The 14,832-nt window shown below is 34.8% G+C and overlaps 1 protein-coding gene and 1 pseudogene across 5 annotated transcripts in view; one reads left to right on the top strand and one right to left on the bottom strand.

Moving 5' to 3' along the window:
• ADK (adenosine kinase) overlaps window positions 1–14,832 on the top strand; it is a 448,271-nt gene that overhangs the window by 292,920 nt on the left and 140,519 nt on the right. The window lies entirely within an intron of this gene.
• Window positions 7,953–10,892, bottom strand: LOC107503011 (annotated as a pseudogene).

Genomic DNA, 14,832 nt, shown 5'->3' with positions numbered 1-14,832 from the left:
CTCCATTTTTTTCTGAGCCATTTTATATAATCTGAGTTTTCTCTAAAAATATTTGAGCTTGAGCACTTATCAGGAAAAGGGTCCGAAGGGCTTTTTGGTATACAGATTGTCACATAACCACTTCAGCCTGTTTTCAGTCTAATAGTTCATCCTGAGCCCTATTCTCCTTTATGCTTGTTGTCCCTGAGTCTGAAGCCTTTCCAGTTCTTTCTTAGCCTACCTTCTCTCCATTATCCTGTAGAGGCAAGGTAAGGGTATTTATCTGGCTACGTATAGGATGTGAGGGGAAATCTGGAAGTTCAACTTTTTATCATCACCCCTAATTTTCAGTCCCACTAGATACCTGATACTATCATTTTCTGAACTTCCCAGGGTTCTTTGGATAAATCACCTTGTTTCTTATTGGGCTCTCCTTCTGTTAGCATTTATACTTTAGCTTTCGTTACTCTGTTGAGCATGTTACCACTTCTCTGTACTTTCTGCCTTCAGATATAATCCATGATTGTTGGTATCTTCTAGTTTTATTAACAAAAGAGTTTGCTTTAGTTTCTCATTCTCTACATTGTTCTCAGATAATTTTTGAGAAGAGCATGGCAGAAATGTCTATACTCCGGCATCAGAAATGTTATCTTAAAATCAACTCCATATCTTTCAATATCTCTCATTGAAATCTATCCATAGTTAGAAATAGCTATAATAAATTAAGTTTTATTTAATCTCTGAATTTTAAGTAGTCTAATCCATTTAAGTAAGAATCAGCAATCAAAAATATTGTATGGTCTGAGATAGGTAATATCCTATTTAATGACAGCAAAAGCTTGGGGCAACTTTTAGCAGCATTTCTAGATTAAAATAATCACCTACTATTATTAACATTTTGCCAAAAATATTCATCTCATTTCCATATATACTTATTATTACCTGCTATTTGCCAGAAACAGTGATGTTCACTGTTCATTAAGCATATATAGTTCTGTTTAAAGACAAGAGAAATGACCTTCTGAATGTTTTAACTTAGTTCATTCATCTAGTTCACCTGTGAAAAACAATTCTGTTTTTAAATCAAAACATAAATATTTTTCTTTGTTTACTGAGGAGGGTTTTAGTTTTGACTTAGTGGTTACTTTTATACCTACACCTTTTCTGATGTCCTTTTTTAAGTCCTTTGTTATTTTATTTAACTTTTTGCTATCTGATATATCTCTTTTGGTTGCTATCCTTTAACTCACATCTGTTGTATGTATAACAGCCCTTAAGCTTATTTTCTTTTCTCCTCTCTTTCCCTCCCTCCCCATCAATTCTTCCCCTTTTTAGTTACATTATTTCTATTTTGTCCCAAAATATTAAATTTGTATGTTCCTTTTTTCTTACCCCTATTTTTATTTTAATCATAGATATACATGTATATATTTTTAATGTTCACCATTATTTAAAAACTCCTCCTCTAATGGATTCCTCAAAAATACTCATGGGTACAGAATTCCCTAAATTCTGTGTTGAAAACTGTTTTTCTATGGTCTCGATATTTAAAGTACGGCTTGGCTGGATATAAAAATCCTTAGTTAACTCTTTCTTTCATGGTTTTTAAAAACTTGCCGCTCCATTGTTGCCTTGCTTTTTATGTTGGTTTTGAAAAGTCTGATACCAGTCTAATCATTTGCCTTTATAAGTTGTTTGATTGTTGTATCTGGAAGTCTGGAGGACTTTTACCTTTATTCTTGAAATCTAATAGTTTTACTCTTATATATCTGTAGCTCACTTATTGTGAATTAATTTTCCCAGGTAACTGGCAGCCCCTTTGAATGTCTAGATTCAGTTCTTTCTTATTTTTTACATGTTTTTTGGGATTATAGTTTTAAATAGTTCTGTTCCCTTTATTTTGTAGGAACTCAGAAAATATGTGTTATTCCTACTTTCCCTTTCTTCTATTTCCATTATTTTTCTCTGACTCTTACTTTTCTTATTTTATTCTCATTCTCTTTTAGTTTCCTGCCTTTCTTTAGTCCCCATATTACATTTTCATTTGAGTTTATTCTTCTTTGGGTACCCTGTAATTTATTCTGTGCTAAGGTGGTTTTATCTTTGTCTTCTTTTTTATTTTCTGAGTTCAGTCAATCCTCTTTTGTTGTTTTATTTCTTGATTTAATTTTCAAATTTCAGATTCATGATTGGTTTTCATATCTTCAAATGTTTGTTTATTTAATTCCATTTGTGATGCCATCTTATTTTGTTTCGCTTCATGTTTGGTTTTCCTTGGTAGAGTTATCTTCGGTTGATACGTATTGATTTTCACTTCTGATGTTTGATAGCCTTCTGTTACTCTTTCTCTTGTTCAGGATGTGTGTGCTTGTGTGTGTGTGTGTGTGTGTGTGTGTGTGTGTGTGTGTGTGTTTGTGTGTGCGTGTCTGTCTATCTGTGAGTGTGTGTTACTGTGGCATTTTAAATGATTCCTGTTATAATAGTGCCTTCTCCTCTCCCATCAGTATATCAAAGTGCAGATGTTTTAGTAGATTTGTTTTGGAGGAATGGGGTTAAGAGTTGTTTTTAGTGGATTTAATGGGGAGTGGGGTTAGAGATTATGACTTCTTCAACTTTGTGCTCTCTTTCAAAACCCAAAATTTCCCCCGTTTTGATTCTTTTCCTCTTCAATCACCAGAAGGACTTCCGTTTTGCCTTTTTCCCTGCCTCAGGAAGTATGCATTTCACAGAGTGCCCCTTCAAATTTTTGTACTTTTAAGTTCCTCCTCTCATCTACCTGGATACCTGTTAATATTTTCATGTTTAGAATAGATGTCATCTTTCCGACAGTGATTTTAGATTGACATTTGGCCTAGTTGCCAGCTTCTTTCTCTTTACCCAACAGTTTTTCTCAAACTACCTTTGCTCCCCACGAGGTCCCACAGTGGAGTGGAGGGTGGGACATGAATATAAGAGATCATACAATAAAATTTGGTGATTTTTCTCTTTTTACTTGTTATTTTGAAGGTTGGGCATTGTTTTTGTCTTCACGTTATGCCGAAGATAGAGTGTTTTTGTAGATTTCTTTTTTCATCCTCAATCTGTATTGTTTAGAGGGAGACAGGACTTCGGTGGCAACCATTGCTTCAGCTACCTGGTATACTTCAAATTAACTCGTTTTAACGTTGTACACCATCTCTTCTTTCACCCTTTTCTCCAACCTAAGTAGACTTGTTCATTCAAAAAATATTTTCAGTACTTAGGTAACTCTTACTTTTTGCTTGGGCTTTCAAGAAACTTAGAATCATATTCAGAGCTAATTCAAGACCCTTGTGTCATATATGTCTTGTTCCTGCAAAACTTATCCTATTCCGAGTTGTACTCTTTCTGATTATTTAAGTTGTCTCATTGATTGGGGAACATTGCAGGTATGTGTATAAATAAGTAAGCAGACATATGAGTCAGTGCACTGGAATTCTGGTTCCTCTTCAAATGATTAGATGCATGACCTTGGGTAAGCAGAGCAACCTCCCTGGGCTTTAATTTCCTTATCTGAAAAATTGGTTAGTAGAACAAATATTTTTAACTTCAGAACTGTGTTATCATGGGAAATAACTTAGAAACCTAATACATAAACCAAATAATAGCAGAATGGCTGTGTGCAGGCTGATGCTGTAGTTGCAGTGAAACTAATTCTAATTTTTGATCTAGAAATGTTAGAACAATCTCTTATAACAAAGAAACACAACCTTTTTTTCCTCTCTGACAGCCAAATTTTATATTTGTAGTATTCCCCTCTTTTGCTATCTTCATAAAGATTTTGAGTTTCTCTAGGTTGGCTAACAGTCTTAAGGATAATGAATGGATATTTTATTCTAGATCAGTGTTTTTCATACTTTAACATGCATCAAAATCACCTGGAGGGCTTGTGAAAACACAGATCGCTATATCCCACCTACAGTTCCTAATTCCATAGGTCTGGGGTGGGACAAAATATTTTCATTTTTAGTAGCTTTCTGGTCATACTGTAGCTGCTAATTTGGGAATTACATTTTGAGAACCACTGTCCTATATCAGTGTTAAAAATACATTTTAGTTTCTTTTCTTATTTAAAAAATTGTATAAAGTAGTATAACTTAATGGCCAGAAGATAATGTCTAAGAAATATGTGATATCTGAAAGGTAATATTTAATTAACATACAAAGCTTCCAGTGTTATGAAGTTTTCATATCTATTGTCAGAGGGCATCTATACCTTTTTGATTTCTTGTGCTACTTTTGTGAATGGTTAGATGCTAAACTGGCAGCAATCAGAGTTGGCTTCAGCAATAAAGAAATTATTCCAGTTTGCAAGCGTCTCTTTTGACTTGCTGGCAACACCTGAGAAGAAAATATCAGGGTCAGTATAACTGCATTTACTGACAGTTTAGCTCTTTTCTATGTCACAGAAAATGGTTTGAAATTTGGCTTTTATGAAAATCTGAAACATTGACTACTTGGAATAATAAAACAATAGCTTTCAGCTTAGTCATTTTCCATTTACAAAGTAATACTTTCATAAAAATAAATAATACAAACTTCAAAAAGCCATAACAATTACTTAGAAAAATAGTTACATTTTTGCCATTCTTGAAGTCAGACTTAAAACTAATGTGTCCAGTAGCATTGAGGAGAAATCACTTTTTTGCATTCCATTAAGTAACTACTTAATAAGATCACTTCAAGATAAATATAGCCAAAGAGAACAACCATCTTAGTGTAGGTTCTTAAAGATCATTTGTGTTCTCTATAACTTTTCTTTCAGTTTCTGAACTGACAGAGAAGTTATTTTACAAACTTTTTCATGATAGATAGAATTTTATATTTTTAAAGTTTGCACCAATTAGTTATTAGCACTATGCATCAGAAGTTATAACTAGTTGCATTTCTGGCTCACTGAGATTTATCAATTTCTGGATAAAAGGAACTCCCTCCTCAGAATATCCCTTCAAATCTTTTTAAAAATATACTTTCAATATGTTCATGTTTTGTTATTTTTTGCTTTTAAAAATATTATGCAAAAAAATTGGTTGTGGAAATAAGCCAGATGTCTATAACCGGATAGATGGATAAACCACATTGTGATATATACATGCAATGGAATATTATTCAGTCATAAAAAGAGATAATATACTATATACTACAATGTGAATGAACTTCAAAAATGTTATGCTAAGTGAAAGAAGCCACACATAAAGATCACATAATGTATGATTTCAATTATGTAAAATATTGAAAATAGGTGTAAATCTATAGAAACGGAAAACAGATTGGTGGCTGCGGGGGGCTGGGGGCACTGTGGAGTAACTTTTTAATGGGCATGCGGTTTCTTTTTTGGGATGATGAAATATTTTGAAACTAATTAGGGGTAATAATTGCACAACATTGCTACTGTACTAAATGGCACTGAATTGTTCACTTTAAAATGGTTAATTCTATTATGTCAGTTTCTCCAATTTTAAAAATTAAGTTAATTTTAAACCTAACAAAATTCTAGAATTTTTGAGATGGAAGAGCCTCTCAAGATCATCCATCTAATCTCCAGTCTATTTGTTATAAATGAAGAAACTGAAGTTCATCAAGATTAAATATATCACCCAAATGTTTCAAAGTAGTTTGTCTAAAACCTAGATCAGAATTTGAATATCTGAATTTGTAGTCCAGTCATTTTTAAAACTATCACATGCTGCTTTATTATCTGCTTTATTATTTTTGTTAGGAAGACATACTACTCCCATTGTTATTTTTACATAGAAAATAACGACAAAGAAACATAGCTTCATTTGTGCCCCTTATTTTTTAAAAAATGTAGGAATAGCAGATGTTTATTTCAGCAATTTGCCAAACAGCAGGCAAGAGTTTGAATTAAAAGAACATTATTCTCTGCAATACCTTGGCAATCAAAGGAGCCACCCTCTATTTTTGTTTTAGTCCACAATTGCCTGGTTTGTAAATCCCAGGCTTCTATCATGATTATGATTAATTTTTAAAAACATAAAAATTATCTTAAAAAATATGTTAGCTTTATTAGCACATTCGACCTCTTGACATTTTTTTTGTTCCTTTCAGTAGACAAGAACACTGAGGGTATAAAAGTTATATACGTGTTCCTGTCCTGCTTATGAAAGCTAGAGGATCTGTTTCAACAGTTATCTTCAGAGGCATCTAGGGAGAAGCATTGAGAGGGATTGAGGGCTGGAGATAGAAAGCAGCAACTAAAACAAGATAACATAGTACCTTCTGGAAATAGGGTGTTACACTCAAATGTAAAGGATTTGTGTTGATTTAGTGTTAGTCATGGAAGATAGATATTCTCATTTCAAGAGAGGACATTGCGAAATATATAGTTTTCTTTTATCTCAACCCACTTTAACTTTCAAATTCTTCATGCTCTTTATTATTAAGAGGAAACTAACTCTGATTACCACCCTACATTGGCTTTCCTGTTAATATTCTCTCTAACATTCTTTTTGTCTGAGTGGCTGTTTTCATTTCTACTGAGTAGTATGTATCTCCTTATTTTCCTTTAACTCAGAGGTCAGCAAAATATGTCCCATGGGTCAGATTTGGCTTATTGCCTATTCTTGTGACTAAAGTTTTATTGGAAGACAACCATGCTCATTTTATGTATTGTCTGTCTATAGCTGCTTTAAGTGCTATAACAGCAGAGTTGAATAGTTGGAATAGAGATCATATGGCCTACAAACCTAAAATATTTGCTATTGCGCATTTAACAGAAAACATTTGCCAACCCTTGCTTTTCTTGACCAAGTGGAAGGTGAAGAGCAGATTCTAGTATGAATAAATATCACCAGCAAAGGAAAGGATCATAGGTAGATATCAGATCATCAGATCTGTACCTACTTAACACGAACTAGAAGCCCCATGTGGTCAGACTAAGAGTTTCATGAAGGTGAATCATTGGAGCTAATGTAGGAAAGATAGTTTACTGTCAGATTCAGAGGATTTTTAATGCCATGTCAGGAACTTGAGATTTATTGTTTAGAAAATGAAACATTTAAGATTTTTGAGCAAAGGAGCTTTGCTAAAACAGGAAACCTTTGTAATAGTGTTTACAATGTAATGAGGGTTGTATTAATGGGAAATTAATACTAAAGTATTACTAGGAAAGGTGATATAGTTGCAAATTACTATAGAGTTAAAATTGATAGGATATTAGACATAGATGTGGAGACAAAGGTAATAATTCTTAGATTAAAACTTCATTGAGAAGAAAAATAAAAATTATTTTCACATATTCAGGAGGTGAAGAGCTCACTTTTATGGAAGGTTTAAATTAATGGAGAGGAATTATGACACTACTGATTTCTAGGTATCAACATACTAAAGTTGTTAGAGCATCCCAACTACAGGCAGTTTTTCACTGTCTGTATTTTACCTTTAGGGAACCCCGCTGCCATCATCTAGTCTGGGTCCATCTCTTTATAAAATCCTCTCACCTCTGCTCTCCAAAATGCCACCCTTATACTCAGATTTACTTTTGCCATCTTATGCAGAGTAAATTACTTCCATTGTCTAAGTACAAGAAGCCAAGAAGGGTTTTAGCTTTCTTAAGTAAAAATGCATATCAAGGTATTTTCTTCAACAAGAGCCATGATTCCAAAACCGTGCACTGAGACACACTAGAGTAAACTTGCAAGAATGCTATAGGAATATTTATCTCAAGGTAATGACAGTTTCAACATTAGATTGAAGTACATTTCTTGGGTATGGTGTCCTATCTTTGGGAGTGATTGCTGTGATTTGAAAATATATATATATATATATATATATATATATATATATATATATATGTATATATATCCTGAAAAGCAATGAAGAACAGGAAACAAGGGTTCATTTAAATCCAGTATCCATTAGTAAATATCATGGCTACTTTTTTTGAGGAGAGTCACTATTGATGGCAAATACTCCACATCTGTGATCCTCTCCAGTCAGAAGTTCTTTGAGATGGTGCCGTTGGCCCAGTGGGAGAATAGTCAGTATCGACTCCCACATCCTGTGAATGTTCCCACAGATAGCGTAGGTTTTAAACTGGCCATTGAGCCTGCCTGTCACCTTGTCAACCTCAGCCACATCCATCTGGATAGATGCGTGGTCCTTAGCGCCAATGATGTGGTTGATGACAGAGCATTTCCATGGCACATACAGATCCATGAACTTGCTGGTGTTGTTCTGCTTGTCAAGGGCACACCTGGTACCACCATGATGAGCTAGAACACAGAAAGTGTATTGTGGTTATTTTTAAATGAAGTAAAATTTTTTTTTCTTATTTATATGTATTTTTTTACCTGGGTATTAAATCAGTAGGATTATAGTACTTCTTAAGTTGTTTGGACCTGACCACCCCCCCCACCAAAAAAAAAAAACAGAACTGTTGGGTACTTCTTAGAGCGCCATAAAAACTTACTAACGGTGATGTGAACTGAGAAAGTTTCAGATCCTCTGAACTTGAGAGTTCTCCAACTCTAAAATGAATATACTCTTCCTTTAGCACGTAAAAAATCCAGCAGTCCTATTTTCTTATTTATTTGTTTGTTTGTTTGTTTGTTTATTAGACAGCATTTTATTTACATGGGAATATATCGAGTCTCGATACAAATTTAATCAGATAATTTAAAATATATTGTGTTTGTGCTGTAGCAAACATAAAAATAAAAGATACTCTTGCTCTTAGGTTTACAGTCAAGTTAGGGAGGTAAGACAAATGCAAGTTGCTTATTAAGTAAAACAAAATAAATACTATTGATTATTTCATAGTATTACTTATTATGGAGGTTCAAAGGGGAATGAGTGCTGGTGGGAATGTTGGTGGGAATGCAGTTAGGTCTTTGTGGGATGAAAATTAGAGTTTAAACGGGCCTTGATGGAGGGGTAAAATTCCAACAAGTAGAGGTAGTGGATATTTCGGATATATGGAACAATAAAGACTGAGATTTATTTTGGGAGAGGCAAATCATTCTGAATGATTGAAGCAAGGACATATGCTGTGGACTAATAGAGGTTATAGTTGGTTTACTATGTAAGTGGGAATATATTATAGAGAGCTTTGAATGCTGGGGTGTGAGGCATTTGGATTTAATTTACTAGGAAAAGAAGAATGATTAGGGTGATTAATCTGTCAGCAGGATATAGGATGATTAAATCAAGGAGAGAGGGGAGGCAGGGAGAGTTTTTGGAAAGGGAATGATGGATTTTGTTTTATGTATTTGTATTTCAAAGGAAATACCAATCCATATATCGAAATTAAGAAACATAACTTTAGTTCAGCGTTATAACTAACAGCGATAACATAGAACTCAGCATTCATGGAACAACAAAACAAAACTTTCTAATGTGCTTGATATTACTACAGAAATAATATTAATAAAATATGAATATGTATGTAGTGCATATTACATGCCAAGCATTGTATTAAGCATTCATTTAACTCTCGGATGACCTTGTTAGGTATTAGGATTCTCATTTTTCAGGTGAGGACAGTGAGGCCTAGAAGAGTTAAGGAGCCCAAAGTCACATAGTTAATAAATAGTCAGGTTAGCCTAACTGTTAAAAATAAGTATATTTGTTTAAACTCTCTGGTTCTGAGAACTGAATGATTCCTTCTTAGATCTTGTCAAATTAGTATTTGTCTTAGGCATGACTCCTCTTTCATTATTTTATTTTTCATATCATTCCTGATCCCTAATCCCATTCCTCTCCCCACCATGGGTACACTCATGTGTTTGATATGAGTCCTGTATTCTTGAAAAATGTATCTTGTTTTAGATGCATGTACATGTGTTTGCATTATACATAGTGTATAAAAGTATGAACTATATAGATTGTGCTATCTGATGTATATATTTCTAGTTTATTGCTACTAATCTCTATAGAATAGTGTGCATTCACCACATTTTCCTTATCTTTTCCCTGGGAAAGAGACTTCCAGAATGCCTCACACTCCCTTTCACTTTCAGGAAAGCTGTGATAGATATACTCCAATGTGTCCCCCTAAAATTAGCCCCTCTTCTTTCCAATATGTTATGCTGCTTTCTATTACATGCTTTTCGATGGGGTTATTTGGGATGTAAGAAAAGCTGACTTCTATGTTCACGGTACAGTTTACATTGCAAGTATTTTAGTCCTTAAAAAGATTAAAATATATGTGGAATAGGTAATTTCATTGATGTTTCCAAAAGCTGCCACATAGACAGGAAGATCTAAGTGAATTATTTTATTCCATTGATGCATTACATTCCATCAGTGGTAACTTACTGCTTTATAGCATTCATTAGTATATTTGTTCTGACTTTCTTCTTTTAGTGAGTCTATTGCTGTCATTGATATGAAGTGCTATATATCATATCATAATATTGTAAATGATTTATACATTATCTTAATGATTGTCAAAGTAGTGTTTTCCTTATAAGCAAATAGGAACTATGCTTTGTCATAATTCATATTTGATTCTCCCACTCCTACAAGAAAATAACATTTTACACTCTCCAGGAGATTCACAAAACATGTAGAACCCATTAAGAGGAAGAAAACATACTATATGGTTGTTATATTTGTTTTTTTGGGCTTCTCATTTATTCATTCTCTCAACCTCACTCTCTGACTTGTATTACTATGGCATCTTCATTATGGCATGGAAAACAGAGCTCATTATGTTCTTTGGAAGAGACAACAGTGGTATATCTTGAGACACAGCATCTGGTACTCTCAGCCCTCCCCTGTCAGTGCTAATCTAAGTTTGGTGGGGCTCTTGGTTGTCCAAATATTTTTTTGTTACCACAGATCCATCCTAATTTTCTCTTTTGCTTTTTTGTATAGTGATTTTATTTACCAGAGTCACTAATCTCATTTTTAGTTTGTTCCTTTTCAGCCATCTACTTGAAAAATGTAGACTTACTCCCAGGTGTTTACCTGCTTTTACTCATTTATTGAATTAAGATTCTCACCACTTATAAACATCTTTTGTTTGTTAGAGATTTATTTATGCGAACACACATAATATAAATATGTTTATATTTAAGCAATTTTTATCAGAAGAATAATTGAACCACATTACCAAAATTTGAAAGATTAAAAAATATTTAAATTATTCATATTTTTCAAATTCAAATTTAACCATTTTTACTTTTTCTGTATTCAGAAGAGAATAGGAAGTTTCTTTTCCTATTGATTCATGTAGTTTATAACTATATTTTACATACACTATTTGTATGTCTTATGTCTCATTTAACATTTATGTTAGCATAAATATTTTCTGCTTTGCCACCTAGTTTTCATAATCAACACTTTTAATATCTTCAAAGTATTTTTTAGAGCAGCACTACTCAAAAAAATATAATATGAGCTACATATACAATTAAAAATTTTCTCATAGCCTTTTTTAAAAAGTAAAAAGAAACTGGTAAAATTAATGTTGATAATATATTTTTAATTTTTCACTTACAGTTGAAATTTAATATTATATTAGTTTCAGCTGGACAGCATAGTGGTTAGACATTTATATAACTTATGAAGTGATCCCTCTGATAAGTCTTGCACCAACCCGACACCATATATAGTTATTACAATATTATTGACTATATTCCTTAAGTTGTACTTTACATCTCCATGACTGTTTTGTAACTGCCAATTTATATTTCTTAATTCCTTCACCTTTTTCACCCAGCTCCTAATGCCCCCACCCCCTCCTACCTGGTAACCATCAGTGTATTCTCTATATCTATGAGGCTGTTTCTGTTTTATTTGTTCATTTTGTTGTTGCGTTTTAGATTCCACATATAAGTGAAATCATATGGTGTTTTTCTTTCGCTGTCTTATTTCACTTAGCATACTTTTTAGTCTACCTGTGTTGTTGCAATTGGTAAGATTGCATTTTTTATAGCCAAATATTTCATTTTATATATGTACCACATCTTTATCCATTTGTCTTTTGATTGGAGTATTTAATCCATTTACTTTTAAAGTGAATATTGATAGGTGTGTAGTAATTGCCATTGTTTTCTGGTGAATTTTGTAGTTCTCTGTTCTTTTCTCATTCTGTTCTCTTATGTTAAATGTTGATGCCTTCCTGTAGTGTTGTGTTTGGATTTCTTTCTGTTTATTTCTTGTATCTCTCTTTTAGATTTTTGGTTTGTAGTTACTATGTCCTTCATATATACCAAGCATTCTAATAGCAATCTATTTTAAGCTGGTGGTCATTTAAGTTAGGACATATTCTACAATCACTATCTTTTTTACTCATGCCTCATGTTTATGTTTTTGTCATTATTTACTTCTTTTGTGTATATGTTTGTGTGTATTCCTTAATTTACTGTTGTAATTATACACAATCTTCCTAATTATGCCCTTTAAGCTTTGTAGTAGCTTTAGTATTGGTTTAACAACTGCTTTTATTATGGTTTGCCTTCATCAGTGAAAATTTTTTTCTTTGCAATATTTTCTTATTCACATTTTTTATTTTTTTCCTTCATAAAAAAGTTCCTTTAACATTTCTCGTAATACCAGTTTGTTGGTGATGAACTCCTTTAGCTTTAACATGTCTGGGAAACATTTTGTCCTACAATTCTAAATGATAGCTTTGCTGGGTAGAGTAATCTTGGTTGTAGGTCCTTGCTTTGCAACATTTTGAATATTTTGTGCCACTCCCTCTGGCCTGCAGAGTTTAAGTTGAGAAATCAGCTGACAGTTTTATGAGAGCTTCCTTGCAGGTAACTAACTGCTTTTAAGATTCTTTGTCTTTAACTTTTGACATTTTAATTATGATGATTATGATGTGTCTTGGTGTGCGCTTCCTTGAGTTCATCTTGTTTGGAACGCTGCACTTGCTGGGCTTGTATGTCCATTTCCTTCACAAGGTTAGGGAAGTTTTCCATTACTATTTCTTGAAATAGGTTTTCAACCCCTTACTGTCTCTCTTCTTCTCTGGCACCCCTATGATGTCAGCATCGATTTGCTTGATGTTGTCCCAGAGGCCTCTTAAACTGTCCTTATTCTTTGGATTCTTTTTGCTGTTCCGATTGGATATTTTCTGCTACCTTGTCCTCCAACTTGCTGATTCAGTCCTCTGCTTCATCTCATCTACTGTTGTTTCTCTCTAATGGATTCTTTATTTCAATTATTACATTTTTCATTTACAACTCATTCTTTTTTGCTGTTTACTTCCATATTTATACTTCCTATCTTTTTTTCTCACCGAGATCATCTGTTCTTTCCCTAAGTTCACTGAGCAGCCTTAAAACCAGTGTTTTGAACTCTGCATCTGGTAGATTGCTTGTCTCCATTTTGTCGAGTTCTTTTCGGGGTCTTTGTTCTTTTCTTTCACTTGGGACATGTTTTTTGTTTCCCCACTTGAGCTTCCTCCCTGTTTTTAATTCTATGTATTAGGTGGATCTGCTATGTCTCCCAGCCTTAGTAGAGTGGCCTTATGTAGTAGGTGTCCTGTGGGGCCCAGTGGCTCAGTCTCTCTGTTCCCCTGAGTCAGGTGCTCCAGGTGCATCCTTTGTGTGGGTGGCATGTGCCCCCTTGTTGTAGTTGAGCCTTGATTGCAGCTGGGTGATATCAGTGGGTGGGTGACTTTCAGAATAACTGGCTATGAGGACTGGCCACTACTACAGTGAACAAGCTATTGTATAGGGGCTGACCCTGTAGAGTAGAATTTGCTTTAGCAGGACTCCAGTTCTATGGAGTCCACCTTTTGGGTGTGTTGTTTATAGCACTAACTGGGTGGTGCTCTGATGTGGTCTGAAGCCTGCCATCAGGTGTGTTGGTTCTGGGGCCTCTTGGGAGGAGCTCCAGTGCAGGACAAGTCCAGCCACTGCCTGTGTCTAGCCCATGGTCATCTGGTAGGAGCTACAAAGTGATCTGCAGTTAATAACTGCTTGTGCTGGGCCCCTGGATTGGTTATATTGTGAACTGAGGCCAGCTGCCACTAGTGCCAGACTTGAAGCTGCTTGGCAAGAGATACAGAGCACACCAAGGCCAGCTGCTGCTTGTTAGGGATTTGTGGACCTTTGAGAGATTTTAGGAAAGTCTGCAGCACAGGCTGAGGCTAGCTGCTTGTGAGGAACAGCAGCTGAAAGAGGTTCCAGTGGTGCTCTAGTTGAGTGGGATGGGGCGTCTCAGAGAATTACCAGTGTGGAGCAAGAGTGGTGTTATCCAGGTTAATGGAGAGTCAGGTTTGTTGCTTGCCTGTGCCTATCTCTTTGCAAGCTATGTTGAGGCAGGGCTCAGCAAAGGAACAATGGTGCCCCTCCAGCCCTCACCCTGAAGCCAGACAACTGAGTTCCTCCCCATATGTCCCTGGCACTTTTCAAGGTACTATCTTTTAACTGGAGCTTGGATTGAGTTGTTTGTGAGTCTGTGGTGAGCCCATTAAGAGGACATCTGGATCTCCAGCAGCCTTTCATCTCACCCGGACTGAGTCCCTACTGATTTCAGAGCCAGCTGTTGTGAGGACTCCTCTCTCCAGCACTGGTGCTTCGGGCTGGCGAGCCTGGTGTGAAGCTGGAGCCCTTTGCTCCTCATGGAGGACCTACGTAGCTGAGATAGCCCTCTTGATTCTTATTTGCCACATATAGGTATAAAAACAGCTCATTTAGCATCTCCACTCCTCTTACCAGTCTCAATGTGGCTTCTTCTTTATATTCTTAGTTAAAAGAATTCTGTTCAGCTAATCTTCAGGTGATTTTCAAGGGTGTTTTTTCTGTAATTTAGTTGTAATTTTCATGTGGTCATGGGAGGAGGTAAGCTCAGCATTTACCTACTCTGCCATCTTGACAAGTCTCAATGGTATATCTTATTTAACTTAATATATCT

This window comes from Rousettus aegyptiacus, unplaced genomic scaffold (genome assembly GCF_014176215.1).
Source record: "Rousettus aegyptiacus isolate mRouAeg1 unplaced genomic scaffold, mRouAeg1.p scaffold_m13_p_6, whole genome shotgun sequence".
Lineage (NCBI taxonomy): Eukaryota > Metazoa > Chordata > Mammalia > Chiroptera > Pteropodidae > Rousettus > Rousettus aegyptiacus.
This window is presented reverse-complemented; position numbering and strand designations above follow the sequence as displayed.